General features: G+C 31.5%; 2 protein-coding genes across 5 annotated transcripts in view; both read right to left on the reverse strand.

Annotated features, from left to right (window-relative positions):
* The window catches only part of LOC128858679 (titin homolog), a 110,393-nt gene that overhangs the window by 53,566 nt on the left and 43,052 nt on the right, over window positions 1-13,775 (reverse strand). The window lies entirely within an intron of this gene.
* The window catches only part of LOC128858680 (6-phosphofructo-2-kinase/fructose-2,6-bisphosphatase 1), a 59,657-nt gene that overhangs the window by 5,461 nt on the left and 40,421 nt on the right, over window positions 1-13,775 (reverse strand). The window lies entirely within an intron of this gene.

A 13,775-nucleotide genomic window follows, 5' to 3' on the forward strand; every position in this document is an offset into this window, starting at 1 on the left:
ATATTCTATATGAAAGAAATTAAAAACAATAGTATACATTAAAAAAAATAATTATATAAAAAAAGTAATTATATAAATATTATATACCTTCTGCTCAAATATGAACGAAACGTTATCAATAAAACGGTCCGCGGATGATATATGGCAAAAATAAATTTTTTTGTTTTTTGGTAGGACTGTTATAAGCTTACATGGCAAATTTCAGCGTGATATGTCACATAGTTTGTTTTCTGTGCTACTGTAAACAAGTCAAGCACGAGTGTGTTCTTCGAATTTAACGATGGAAATTCAAGTTGAACAAAGAATTTGTTTGAAATTTTGTTATTCCAACGAAATTTCGGCTTCAGACGCCTTAAAAATGTTGCAGACAACCTATGGGGACTCTGCTCTATCGCGTGCACGTGTTTCCAGTGGTACAATACATCGGTTGAAAACTTGCCTCATTAACGTCGTCCAGCAACATCAGTAAACGACGAAAACATCGGAAAAGTAAAGGAAATTGTGCTTGAAAATCGCACAAATAGCAAAATCGGTTAACGCTGAATATTATTTAGACGTTTTAAAGCGTTTGCGCGAGAACATTCGTCTTAAAAGGAAGGAATTGTGGGACAACAAGTCATGGTTCTTGCATCACGATAAAGCACCAGCTCACACATCACGTCTTGTTCGCGATTATTTGAACAAAAATAATTTAATATCGTTCCGCAAGCACCGTATTCGCCTAATATGGCTCCATATGACTTTTTCCCGTTTCACAAGCTCAAGTTGCCGCTCCGTGGAAAACATTTTGAGACAATTGAAGTCATAAAAGAGAATTCGAAGAACACACTCGAGCTTGACTTGTTTACAGTAGCACAGAAAACAAACTATGTGACATATCAAGCTGAAATTTGCCATGTAAGCTTATAACAGTCCTACCAAAAAACAAAAAATTTATTTTTGCCATATGTCATTCGCGGACCGTTTTATTGATAACGTCTCATTCATATTTGAGCAGAAGGTATACATATAAATTTAAACAAAAATATTATATTTAAAAAAAAATAAAAATTAGTATACATAAAAAAATTATATATTTAAAAAAAAATTATATAAAAAATATTACATACATAAAAATATTAAAAAAAATGTTTGTATTATTGTATATATGTTCAAAAAATTAAAACAAAAAAATATTTAAAGAATTAAAATAAATATAAACAAAATTAAAAACAAAAATAAATACAAATTTAATTTTAAGAAATTGAAACACATTGAAAGGAAAAATAAAAAAAATTAAATTTTTATGAGGGTTCAACAATAATTTTGAGCAATTGGCTGTGCCTGGTCGGAATAAAGAAACTAAAATTACAAAACACAGTTTAAATAAATATAAATAATTTAAAAAAATTTACATACTACATTATTTAAAATTTGAAGGCCAAAAACAAAATAAATTATTTTAAATAAAATAAATAAATAAATTTAATAATAGTATTTTTTATTTTTATTATTATTATTAAATAATTAATAACAATATTTTTTTTTTTTTACATTTTTTTTTTTTTTGTATGTATGTGTAAATGTATATTTTATTAATTTTTTATCCTATTAAATAAAATATAAAAAATATTATATTAGTTTGAAAGAATTAGAAGACTACATGGAGAAATACAAAGAAGAAAAAGAAAATTAAAAAGTTTATTTTGGGTGAAAATCAAGGAATACATGTGGCGGCATATGAAATATTTGTAAACAGCATTTCAGCGCGAATACGGAATATACTTTATGGTGTACTTTGTTTACTTTGCAAAAACTAGTATTAAAAAAAATAATAATAATTGGAGCATACACTTCTGTTAAGCGTTTGGCAGAGCTCTTCCTATTTGTGACGCGCGTTTGGATGTTGTTCCACAAATGGAGTGACCTACAGTTTTAAGCCGACTCCGAACGCTAACTGGATTTTATGAGGAGTTTTTTCATGGAAGAAATACACTCAGAGGTTTGCCATTGCCTGCCATTTTGGTGTTTCACGGAGATTCAGGACTACGTACTCCGAACGGTAGTCACGCACCAACCATACAGCTACGGTGCCCGCCCACAAAAAATAGTTTTCGGTTCAACAAAAAAACATGATTTAAATAAAAAAAACATCATTAAAAAATACTTTTTTCTTTTTAACAAAGAAAGTTTCAACAAATGCCAAAAAACAAGTGTAGAGGCTCCTTCAAAACTGTCAGTACTCCAAGCTGTTCAGAAGTGGAGTAGGTTCTGAAATAATTTGTTTCAAGTAGAATCGCAACTTGTTTAAGAACAGCTAGAAGCCAGACGTTTTTTGCTGCCATATTTTTCTTAATTTGTGGCAAATTTCGCGATCTGCAGACAAATCCAAAAGAGGTTCCGTGTAATACTTGACAGCAGATGTTCCAAACGAGTCACTAGTTAAAAACGTATTTTTTATAGATTTTGACTTCGCAACACCAGACACGCGAAAAATTTTGCACTTCAAATGAAGTGAAAAACGTGAAATGAAAAATAATTCATTACAGACTTGAGCGACGAACGGGTTCGGTTTGCATGAAACAATAAAACCAAAATCCGAGTCTATACTAGTCGGCATAAAACTTGAGGGATCACCCATTTGTAAGAGAACAGCCTGGCGATCCCATCAAAACTTAGGGTTGAAGCTCGGGCCGAAATCGTCATCGTATTTTTATAAATATTAAATATAAATGATTTTTGCACTCAATATTTATCAATTAAACCTAAAAGGTCGCCAAGCACGAAAAATTATTTTAAAAATAAATATAATATTTATTCAAGTGTATCAGACACGAAAAAAATATTTTCTTATTTTATTAGTAAGTTGTATGTATGTATGCAGAAGATTTAGCGAAACATTAAACAGTTTAAGAATTAAAAATAATCACGTATGTTACACTCAACTGGCATACTTTCAAACGAAACACATACGTACATATGTATGTAGGTATGTACTTATTACTATCAGCTGAGGGTACAATTACATGCTATAAACAACTAAAACGACACTACTTATACATATATCGCATGATAGAAATATTGTATGATGAGCATGAAATCATTTAACGAGTAGGGTAATCTGACAATAAATTCACTTATATACATATATGTGTCTAAGAAAAAATTTTCTACTATCATGCCACATATACCCTGCGCTAACTGATCGATTAACGACAAAAATAAATTTTTTGTATATTGAAATATGCACATATTTCTATCACACAAGTAAGAAGAAGAGAGAAGAGTTTGTTAATTCTAAGCCACCCTAAGAAGTTATTAATATAGAAATGCTCAGTGAAAGTAGCCTTTATACAAAAAATATGCTTTAGGACGCCACTGTAGACACATTTCCAAATGCTAAGCATTTAACCGGCAGAAAGGGGTGTTAGTGATCACCGTAAATAACTTAAATAGCTGAGATTAATAGCTTTTGGCTTATAGATTATGTTGAAAAACAAACAAAAAAGTTAATAAATAAATAAATTTAATTAGTGGCCCAATGCATTTAAGCGCAACTCAAGGAAGACTCCCAAAGAAGGCTTCAGCATCAAACATTTTTCTCACAGCGGTCGAACCTTAACAACAGGCAATGGAAATTCTGAGAGCATATTTATTCTTTATAGAAAAATCATTCACCAGACCCATTTAAAGAACGCCAAGATTTTTTTCTTTTTTTTCATTCAGATGTGAGTTAGCAATGGAAGTCAACAAAGAGAAAATTTGGTACATTTTACAGTTTTTCTTTAATAAAAGCGAAAATGCACGCCAGGCCGCTGCAATTGTGAATGGTGTTTAACATCGCCCAGGAGCTAAAGATGCACCATAAAACAGTTTTAAACCACTTCCGCAAAAATAATGGATCTCGTTTTCCCCAAAGTAATATAATAAACAAGCCTAATGCGAGTTTATTACTGCTTTCAATGCAATGTGTCAAAATTTGAGGAGAGAGTGAGAGCAAAATAGTTTAATGAATGAAAGATAATTCGAGTTACATCAGCTAATTTTGCGTTGCTAAAACTTTTTGTCATTTTTTTTTTTTTATATTTTTATTTTTTTATTTTACCCGTTAATGTAAATTGTATGAAAACTAACCATAAATGATCTATGTTTATTTCAGTTTATGGCTGTCATATATAAATAATGTGATCTGCACTGCATATCAATCGAGCTAAGCGAACTAAGTGTTTTCCTAAGCTAACAAAAATGCCGCTAAACGTAAACATGCCTTAAGCTAAGCGACCAAATTTGTTCAACTGTCATTCCTTGAGTTGCTTTGTATTATTGATAAAAAAACATCTCCTCTGTAAAGAACCTAAATATATATATTTTTTTTTAATTGAGACTAAAGCGGCTAAATGTAAATTCGCCTTAAGCTAAGCAACCTAAATTTCTTCGTATGCCATTCCTTGAATTTATTTGAGCTATTGATAAAAAAATACAGCTACACTGTAAGGAACCTAAAAACATATTTTTTTTTATAATAAATTAAGACAAATGCCGCTAAATATAAATTCGCCTTAAGTTAAGCAACCTAAATCTCTTCGTACGTCATTCCTTGAATTTCTTTGAGCTATTGATAAAAAACAAAATACAACTACACTGTAAAGAACCCAAAAATAATTTTTTTTTGCAATAAATTAAGACAAATGCCGCTAAATGTAAATTCGCCTAAAGCTAAGCAACCTAAATTTATTCAATTGCCGTTTATAAAAAAAATACATCTACACTGTAAAGAACCTAAAAATATATATTTTTTTAAATTAAAACAAAGGCCTCTAAATGTGAACTCGCCTTAAGCTAAGCGACCAAATTTGTTTCGTATGCTATCAATTAAGAGTTTATTTGAGTTACTAATAAAACAAGTGTCATATGCACAGCGAAGAACGTAAATATTAAATATGTTTTCAAAAATTGAAAAAAACTGAAGTTTTGCTTCTTAAATGCGCGGCACTTTTCTAACAACACATAGGTGTAAGCCCATCTATAGTCAATGTTCACCTTTTTGTATGCATCTCTATTGTCCATTCTATACACCCCCATGTACACACTTTTTATGAGCACCCAACCGGGAAAATTTAAACTACAAAGTGAAACTAGTTTCTGGCTGCTCAGCACTAATACCAGTTTCACCAATTCGGAACATTCAGGATTTTGTCTATCTTCGCTGCGCGAGATCTTCAAATATATAGTTTTGCCTGCATTTACTCTAAGCGAACTAATCTTGGTACTAAAATCACTAGCAACGCATCAGCGCAGTGCTAATGAATTTCCCTGCTGGGTAAAGTGGTCCGTGTGATTACGTTCAACATTGCGTTGAAGTGCAACAGGTTGTGTGTACTATTGCATACGTGCGATCACATATGCATACTCGTATGTGCGTATGAATGCGCACGCTTAAAGGAAGAGGTAAGAATAATACACCCTCGAAATGGTTTAAGGCCAAGCTGCGCTCTAATTTGTGGTGCGCATTTTGATATCTTCACATAGATGAGCGCACCAATAGGTACGTTGATACAATCTCGCAACTGTTTTTATGAGAGGAATTTGTATGGCAGAAATACACTCAGAGGTTAGCCGTTACTATAGAAAAACCTTTTAATATCTAATCTCCGTAGTAGGCAACGAACAAACGACCTACTACTACCTGTACGCTATGCACAAATACACAAAGCTGCAGCAAGCGAAAAATATATCATAAAATACTGATATTTTCCATATTCACATATTCATACATACATACATACATCCATACACGAGTATTACGCTTCAAACGTCTTCGGCCGATACTGGCCAGCCAATCGGCTACATCAATCGGAAGGTAATGCATTCGTAATTCGAGTAAATAAAAACTAACAATAACAAAAACAAAAACATGAGCAAATATAAATTGTTTTCTTTTAATGGAATTGCAATAATTGAAAACTATTTACTTTAATGACGACTGAAGGTATGTAACATACAGGCACACATACGCATGCAATCGAAAAATAATCGTACAAAATTTACATGCGAATTTTCCATACGAGAATGCCAGCAAGTGCCATTTGAAAGTGTCTATGGTTCAGAGTTTTTTCGAAGGAAAAATGCACTATTAATTAAACCAATAATGATTTTTTTTTATCGTAAAAATATGAATGTTGTTCATAAATATTTAAATGGCTCTTGTTTGTGTGCGATTTCTGTTCTTTCTTGAGAAGTTTGTATGCAAATAAGATAGCAGGGGATTTACATACGGAGCCAGCACACCCCTGCGGCTGCTGGCAAGCTCACGATTAGTGAGAGGCTATAATCGCATTATTTGCATAATTTAATGAAAAACGCATAAAAATTTGCACAGATAGGTATGGTATGACATATAAAAATGATAGATAAGAGGTGTGGCTATAGAATAACGAGACTAATGCTGTAAAATATTACTCGGCAGTCGGCTCTACGTTGGCAGAATGAACCAGATTTATATTCCGCAATTACTATCACTTCAATCACGCAATTACTACTTCACGCCGACGCATATCACCGGTGACCTGCACTTAACTGTCTCAACGGCGGTGCGTTTTATCGGTGGTACGCGTTCGATTGTGCCATTGAAAAAAGAAAATAATAAAAAATTTCATTTATGTTCATTAGAAACATTTATTTTTAACAACAACGCGGCAACAGATGATGTGCAGCATGGATTCGCACGCCGCCTCATTGCGAAAAACATTAAAATCTGCCCCGGCGGGAAAGTATTTAAGGGGTGAACGTATTACACACATCAGTATGCCCCGTTAATTAAGTATCAGAATCGATAAAAAAAATATATAACATTGTTGTCCTGGTCTCAAATGGACCTGTTCAGAACAATCCTGTTGCGTTTTTACCATCAATGCTGCTTCAGTTCACGTTCCGCAATTTGTAACTTTTTATGCTGCACCTTACAAAGTATGCACCCCTAAACCGGTTTATGAAATGGTAAATTGCGCACAATGCCGGCATATTACGATAATGCGCTTGCCACTTAAGAACAAGTCCTTTCACAAGGTTCTCGAGTCAAAAGCCTATCAGTTGAGGGACAAAAATGGTGGTGAACAGCGCCATAGGGACGTGTGTCTACGAACCATATGAGCTCAGTTCGGCTTACACGTATGCCATGGTATAATCTCACTAGCTTTAATCAGGTTATCAAGTAGCACCGTACCCACCGTACTTCAGCTGTCAAGTTGAAATGAATTATTTATAAACACGGAAAGGAGAGCTTAATTGTGCACACACCACTCTAATACTAACCCCACTTCTCGCCTCTTTGCTACAGGCTCTCCACGCTACCTCATTTATACCAGAACAATATTACTTAAAACAAAAAAGTACCTTACAATTATATTAATCATTATTTACAGGAATTGATTATTTGACTAGCTTTAACGAGGTATTTGTAAACGCTTTGTTTTGTTCTTTCAAAATTTCATATGGTAAACTCATGTGCAGTAGGTAAGTAAAATCTACGAACGCATTTGTTCGATTTAAAAAAAAATATTTTAATAACTACCTAAATTTTTAGAACATATTTTTTTATGTTGCAAAGAATTCAGAAGGTGCTCCTAGCGAATTTGAAAGAATCTGGTGATTGGTTGACGTCAACGAGGTCATGACAGCGGTTCGTTTACAAAGAAACTGAGATTGTGTTGGTGATATACGAAAAAAACAAATCAGTCTTCGCTTATGTTTCTTTGTTGCCGTCTGAAAAAAGACTGATTGGACGAGTGTAAGAATACGTGTGAAATGAGCGAGCAGAATTGTGTTGCCGAATCTCCGGCGACGTGGCAGCCGTAGTTACTCTCACTATTTTGCTTCGGATGGCCAAACCTCGTAATCAATCATCTTTGTCACCAATTGCAAGGCGAATCTAAAGGTGTTGCTTCATTAGCTAATTGGTGACCAATTGTTAAAGTGAGAGCAGTTGAATCTTCTTTTCCTCTTCTTCCTTCAGCTGAAATTTGCATTAGAGCACCAAATGTTTGCATTTATAAAATCGATATCATCTTGCATATATTCGCCTTTATCAGTAACATATGAAGTTTAACACTTCTTCTTTGCTGGAAAATCGCCATAAGTCAAAAATATAAAAATTCTAGAAAAATGATTTACAATTGTCAATTGAATTTTCATCAAATGAGGTATTCTTAATAGATATCGCCATGCATTTGCATAACATAAAAGAAGAGCTGGTGGTAGTTTCCATATGCTTGTCTAGAAAATTATACTTGTTGGATTACGCCATTCTGGTAACAAACGAACGATATTTTATTCATAGCAAAAATTTTAACAAAATGCCGGTGTGTCAAATTAAAACGATGCGAATAGTAATTTTAGTGAACAACAACACTAAAAATACTTTAACGAAATCACTAAACTCCTAAATAAATGCCCAAGAATGATAGAAACAAGATTGCACCTATCAGAGAGTGCGTGAAGTCACATTGGTGCACTTGCATGAGAGAGATGTGAAAATGTGTACAAGAATGCAAGAAGAAGAAATTACACAAGCAATACACGAGTAAATTGCAAATTGCGATAATTCTGTCGAATTCGCTGAGAGCAAAGTAGCGGCACCACCTTATTATTCTCACCCAAAATGAGATGCCATGAAACTCTCTATATAAAACTCACGATTTGCCAGCAGTTTACCCATTCAAAAGTATGTATTCTGCAACATGGCCGACTAACTCGTTAACAGAATTTTACAGGGTTGCCCATATTCGACGGATCCGACGGATTTCGATCACTCTTTGGGCCCATTACAATCGACGAGGCTTGTCCGCAGGCAACAATCTTTGCGTCAATTGAATTTTATACGGGAATAAATGCAAATCAATGCGGATAATTGGTTGTAAAGTGGTCCGAGCAATGCCCAACTACTGAGAACGGCGATTTTGGGATGTCCTTGGCGACGCCTTGGTCGGTTTTGATTTGGCCTCTTTGGATTAGAGAGAAAACCTTTCACCAGTCGAAAACCTTTCGTACAAACGTTTAATGGTGCTCTTAGAAGGCGCACTTTTCACATTATTTAATTTTTTATACGCACGTTGAGTTTTCACAATTGACTTCTTTTGTTGAATGTAAATTTCAACAATTTGGGAGCGCTCCTGTGGCGTGTACTGTTCCATGGTAAAAATCTGCTCGGACAGACGCTTCCAACGCGGTATGTCATTAAGCGATCTGACGTCTCTGTTAAAAGATACAGGGTTACCAGATGGGTCCGTCGAATATTGGCAACCCTGTATGTTGGTACTTTTGAAAATTGGCAATCAAACTACTACCACTCGTTAGCGCTGTTGTTGTTGTTGTTGTTGCCCTTTCACTACCACTGTTCCCGTGTGGTGTCTTGGTGTTTTTCTTTTTTGTAAGAGTTATGTATAAGCACTTTGGATGAAACGAGTGTTCGCAGAATTTACGAACCCACTGTATCTAGCATGAGCCACGTACCATTCACATGGTGAGATTAAAATTGTTGATGTTGACACTTTTTATAGCCCCATAAATCATATATAATCAAAAACTAAATAAAAAAGAATCCAATGGAACATATGGCCAAGTCGTAATTTACGATGCGATGAAAAGAGAGAGTAAATGCAGGCTGCACAACAAAAACAAAGAAAAGTATTATTTGGGAAATGTACCGAGGAATGTATCAATAGCTTATTAGGTGCATGAAGTGAGTGTGGACTATCGAGTTCTTAACCTTTTAGCATTTATGTATACGAGTACTAACGAACATTATGGGGTAAATATTCATATTAAAAATAAAAATAAAAAAAGAAAAATAACAAAAAAAATAAAAAAATTAAAATAACAAAAAAAAAATATTCATAATAACGAAAATAAATATTCTTAATATTATTCTATAATATTAAAATATCCATAGTAACAAACCAAAAATATTCATAACAGAAAAAAATATTTACAATAAAAAATATTTATAATAAAAAAGTTCATAATAAACGAGCAAAGTTCATAATCACAAAAACATATTCATAATAATAAAACAGTAAAATATCCAAGTTCAAAATTAATTAAAAGTTCATAACAACAAAACAAAAATGTTAATTATAAAAAAACTCTTGATAATCAACCTTAGGTTGATTATTTTCTTGCAATAGTTTTTATTTGCTCATGGCAATTAATGACACAACGCCTGCGAAAATGTGTGTGTTATTAATAAAATAATTACATAAAATAAAAAAAATAACATAAACAAAATTAAGCAAAGAATTTACTTTAGTGGGTATCAAAGTTAAAGCCCCTTTATAAACACCTGCAATTTAATTAAATTGCTCATTCATATTTCATTTTTATGGTGATTTAAAAATCATTTGTAAATGCCGCTTAATTGCCAAAGACAATTCTTGTTTTTTTTGTAAATATAGCGCTTAGTTCACATACTCGTATATTGGGTTATCTAAAAAGTGCGGAAACAAATTGCAGGTCGATGACTTGAATTTTTCGTGTGGTATACACTTGCATCTGGTCACACTATGACGCATTTGTAAGCTGAAATTTTGTTTAGTGAAAAAAAAAAATTAAATCGAGAAAAAAAATTGAATTGAAAAAAAATGTTATTGAAAAAAAAAATTTGGTTCAAAAAAAATTTAACTCAAAACAAAACTCATTTCAAATGGAAAAAAATGGAAATTAAAAAAAAATTAATTTTAAAAACAAAAAAATTGAAATTGAACAAAAAATATATATTAAAAAAAAATTTTAATTGAAAAAAATATAAATTGAAAAAATATATAAATTGAAAAAAAATTTTTAATTGAAAAAAGGACTATATGGGCATTTCCACAGAAATGTCAACCGAAGCCAAAAAATTCAAAGTCTATAAAATTATGTTGTTTTAACATATTTTTATAGGGAATCTATCAAATGTAACTAATGTAAACAAATTTTACATTTGTACAAACCACATTTTGAAATATTCGAATGCAAAGTCGAACCAGTGCAAAAGTTCCATTTTAAACATTTCTGTTGCATGTTTTGTTTTGATTAATGATCTTGATAAGATATATTATGCCGTGACATTTACTTTTCTAAATCTCGGTTTATATGTAAAGAATGTAAGAAAAATGTAAAAGGAACGATGCGATTGCCAATTATGGTAAATTTTTTCTTTGATTTACCGTATAACTCGATGTCGCGTGCGACATTGAAAAAGAACATTTGTTATCAGTGAGTCGAAGGTAGTTGTACAATTTGCATCAAATATTAGTAGCAAATAGATATTTTTATTGCTAATTAAATAAACAAAACTTAGCTGGAAAATAATCAGCGCTTTGCTCTTTTTACTTATTTAAAGCTTGTAGCGTGCGACATCGTAAGTGTAAAATGTACAGATTCAAAATAAATTTTCGTTCGAAAATATCTTTATTAGTATATGTAAATACAAAATATAAAATTTTTGAATGTAGATGAGTAAAAACGGCGGCGAGAAAAATAAGGCGAACTGTAAACGGTGGAGAGAAAGGTTAAAGGATGATGGAACAAAATTACAAAACTATAAATTAAGAAACAAGGAAAGAATGCGAAAAACTAGACAGACGTGGAGAGCACTGGCTGAAGGCAAAGAAGATATAATTCAAGAAAAACGGAAATATAATCGCATACGACAACGAGAGAGGCGGCAAAACTCTTAGAAAATGGAATGTCATATGCACGTCAAAGCCAAAACGCATCTTACGAATGTAGACAAACCTTGGCGAAAGCTGTTAAAAAAGTGGAGAAAGCGATGCCAAAAGACATGCACAGAAGGCTTAAAGTTCTTGAAGTCCTGGTAAAAAAATATAAGCAGTTTGAAGAAAAGAAAAACGTTAACCAATCCAACAGAACCGTACCAGAAAGCCTAATTAATGCCATCAATGCTTTTTATCAGAATGATAATATTAGTGTGCAAGCTTCAGGAAAGAAAGACGCCATTATAATTGAAGGCAAATTAGTAGCTAAGCGCTTTATGTTAATGACTTGTAATGCCAGTTCTCACGGAAAGGGAGCCGTTGATGGAGTTGGAGCCGTCATTAAAAGAAAAGTGTGGCAAATAACAAAATCTAAAAACGTTGTTTTACCAGATGCACTATCGTTTTATCAATGTGCACAAAACAACACAAATGGAATTAAAATGTATTTTATGCCATCTGCTCAAATTGAAAATTTGTCTCTTCATTATAAGTTGGACGAAAAATGGAAGGAAGTGAAAAATATTCCAGGTATATCCTAGTTGCATTCGTTTTGTTGCGATGGCCAACAGTTAGAAGCAGGTAGGACTGCATATTCCATTAAAAGAACTTTATTTGACATTAGTAATACTATTCTCAGTTAAGTTAGTTTCCGTTCTTTCCTTTTACATAGTATATAAGATTAATATACTTATTTTTGTTTTTCTTTATTGAAGATATTTTGTTAAGTTTATAATTTTGGTTGTTAAAATAAATATATTGAATATATTAAAAATCATTTATAATCATCTTTTGCATGTCTAATTACATAAAAAGTAAAAAAATAAACATAAAAAGTATGATGGAACAAAATGTCGCATGCGACATGTCACGTGCGACAGTGATTAAAATTAAATAAAAAATGAACTACTTAATATTTTTGAATAAAATAAAAAGCATTATTAAGATACATAAATGCATAACATTTAAAAATTAGTCGCATTAATATATTTCTTCAGGTTTCGCTGAAAAAAGTGTTTGATTTTTTTGCTTTGAAAGCGACTTCTGTTTTTGTCGCATGCGAATGGCTTGATTTTTAGTAATTATATTATCTTGAAAACGAACGATTTCCCAAAATCAACCTTGGCACCAATCATAGTGCTAATCAAGTGCTATAGCTTTCGCCTTTTGTCAAAATAAAATAATGTATTGGTATATGTTTTTTTTCAGTTTGAATGCGTACGAATGCCGCATTCGACATTGGAGAAATGCCCATATGTAAATTGAAAAAAAAAAATTTTATTGAAAAAAACAATATAAATTGAAAAAAAAAAAAAAAAATTTATTTGAAAAAAAAATCTATTGAAAAAAAAACAAAACATCAATTAAATTAAATCAAAAAAATTTTTATGAAAACGTTAAAAAAATTTGAATTTTGAAATTAATTGGATTTTGAAAACATTCATCATACTTTATTTTACAACTCTAATAAATTCTTTAAACAAAAAAATATATACGAACAAAGTGCGCTTTCCCACTATTTGGAAATAACGAGGGCTTAGGCTTAAGGCAAGATGATAGATTTCATGAATGCGACATCCGTGAGAATACTTCTGGCCGTGACGTAGCAATTGAATAAGCAATAATGGAAACGACGTTGTACAGGAAATTCACTAATGAATTACAACAAAAAAGGAAAAATTAACAAAAACAAAAATCATTCATAAAACAAATTTAAAAACATAAAAAATTACAAAAACAATATATAAAATAAAATAAAAAAATATATAAAAATAAACATTTTAAAAAAATATATACATATATATAAAAAAAGTTATCAAAAAAAAAATCAAAACACGGAAATTAACAAAAACAAAAACATATTAAAAAAAAATATTTAAAATATATATAAAAACAAAAATACAAAAAAATATAAAAAAATAAAAAAAAATATATAAAAAAATAAAAAATAAAAATTATAAAAATAAATAAAATTATTATACAAAAATAAAAAAAAATTATAAAAATAAATACAAAAATTAAATAGATTCATAAAACATAAAATTA

The sequence above is a fragment of the Anastrepha ludens genome, chromosome 3 (genome assembly GCF_028408465.1).
Source record: "Anastrepha ludens isolate Willacy chromosome 3, idAnaLude1.1, whole genome shotgun sequence".
NCBI classification, from domain to species: Eukaryota; Metazoa; Arthropoda; class Insecta; order Diptera; family Tephritidae; genus Anastrepha; species Anastrepha ludens.